Source organism: Dendrobium catenatum, unplaced genomic scaffold (genome assembly GCF_001605985.2).
Source record: "Dendrobium catenatum unplaced genomic scaffold, ASM160598v2 fragScaff_scaffold_370, whole genome shotgun sequence".
NCBI classification, from domain to species: domain Eukaryota; kingdom Viridiplantae; phylum Streptophyta; class Magnoliopsida; order Asparagales; family Orchidaceae; genus Dendrobium; species Dendrobium catenatum.
Genome location: NW_021318832.1, coordinates 3,761,274 through 3,763,671, shown reverse-complemented (window position 1 = coordinate 3,763,671; position 2,398 = coordinate 3,761,274).

The following is a 2,398-nucleotide window of genomic DNA, read 5'->3' as shown; positions in this document are numbered from 1 at the left end:
ATTAGACAATAGGATATTTTACACCCTCTAAGTGCATATCTTAATGTCATTATGCTTACACTTATTCCATTCATAATATCAATATTAGTCTTTAAAGATTTGGCTAAACTTTCATAAAAAATATTTAATAGAGCCTATGTAAACTCTTCATTATCATCATTAAACAACAAAGAGGTCCTTTTTGCCTCTTTAGGAGTCTCTTTGGCCCCACTTGCTATGCAAGTTTCATATCTCTAGGGTCTCTTTTGCCTCATTTATAATGTAGTGTCATATATGGGGACCCTTTTGCCTCACCTGTAATTATAAATTATACATCATTTTATAGTCAAACTTTACTTCAATTGATATTAACTAAACCTTACATATTCATAATGCAAAATTGTATTATTGTATGCTTTTATAACAATCTTTATGTTGTACTCTTTGTATACAAAGAATGTTCATACAATATGTAAGGAAATATATTTCTTTCCAAAAACATTATCAAATAGAAAAATATGTAGCTAAACATACTAAATCTTATTTTAAACTCACATGATTACATTATATACGTGGTTATTCATACATTAAAATTTGGATGTATAATCCCTTTCTATATATTGAATAAACTTAATATCATTTTTCCCTTAAATGAATTCAAAATTAACTCTCCATGCTTATAAATGAACTATTTAAATTTTTGATATAATTGCATTACTTGCCTCTTTAACGAACTGCCTCTTCCAAGTCTACACCACGTAACATTTTCCTTTGATAAACTATCTCAAAACTTCCTTTCTATATATATCTGATGAATCCTAAAATTACAATTATTATACACTTCTTTAGAACTTTTACTATTTCTTATAAACTTATAAGACAACCATGACTACTATAAAATAACTAGAATTTCTTGCCTCAATTCATTCTTTTCCTTCAATTCTCTATTATTCTCATTTAACTAGAATGTCTTCATTGAATGTAGAAACCAGTTGATCTTTAGCAATATACTCAAACAATTCTTTCCAAATCTTTTCGCATTTAATTGCAAGTTTGCTTACCCAATTTGTATTATTCTCTAATTTTTCGTTTGCATTCAGCACTCATATTTCCATCATCTTCTTCTTCTTCTTCTTCTTCTTCTCAACTTTTCTTTGTTTCTTACTGCTCCAAACCCTCACAGCCACTACTCTCACTCGTACAAAAGAAGTAAATGAGATAAACGAGACCCCCACACATAACTGCTCTCTCATACCCATTTGTTTGAAAGCACCTATTCAAGAATAACTACTAAATCTAATCTAATTATAATCTTTACTTAACCTTTTTTTATATTAAACAAACACTTAATATGAATACTTAATTTAACAAGAGTAAAAGTAACTTTAAAATAATTTTTCGTACCTTAAAATTTGAGTTTACCATTTGAACAATAATTTCTTATGATTTTTAAAAAAATTTTTAGTATAAAATTTCTTGGATTTGAAAATTTTCATACTAAAAAATGATTTAAAAAATACATTATAAAAGTTATCTCAAATAAAACTTAAGACAAGCTCCAATATAACTTTAACAAAACCTTCTCAGATTTCCCTTCTGACTGAAGATTCAGCACAATACAAATCAAACATAGAAATCATAATAATATTGTAAAAACAAAAGAAATAAGCGAGATAATTCCAACTACTTTATTTCTTCCTTATACAAGCAAAGGTTCAGTTGTTAATAAAAGGAGTTGATTCACACAACCAATCACTTTCTATTCCCTTTAGTAAACCTTAGTGACATGCGATGCATATGACAACCTATGTTGTCAAAGTTGTAGTTCTTACAAGGTAAATATTCTTTAATCTGGCAGTGCGCTCAAAAAAAAAAAATTTTTTTTTTTTTGCTCTAACTAAATGCATATGCTGTAATGTTCTTTCATTATTATTATTATTATTATTATTGCTTTAAGATAAGCAAATGAGCCTACTTCGAAAGCCAAGACAATCAAATAAAACTTTTTTCTTCAGCATGGAGACTGATAAATCATAAAGTATGAGAACTCTATTACCTCAAAGAAATAAACTTCTCTTAGGCTTACTTTTGAATGGTTTCCTTGCTGCTTCTTAAAGCAGTTTTTTAGTAAAAAGTTACTCTGAGAAGTGGTAAGAAAGTATTCCCAAACTAAGACTTAACCACTGAGCACAAAAATACTATAATATTGAAGAAACAGCCTTCTCTTAACCATTGAGCTACGGATCTTGTCACACCCAACAAAATATTGTGATCCATTGCTACTTTTAGCATCCACATGAAGCATTAGCTAGCAGAGAAAAATGCTTATTATCTATAGGAATAAGCAGGAGGATATAAACATTATTTCCTAGGAGACCATGCCCAAGGGAACATAACAAATGCCAACAGAAGAAAAATA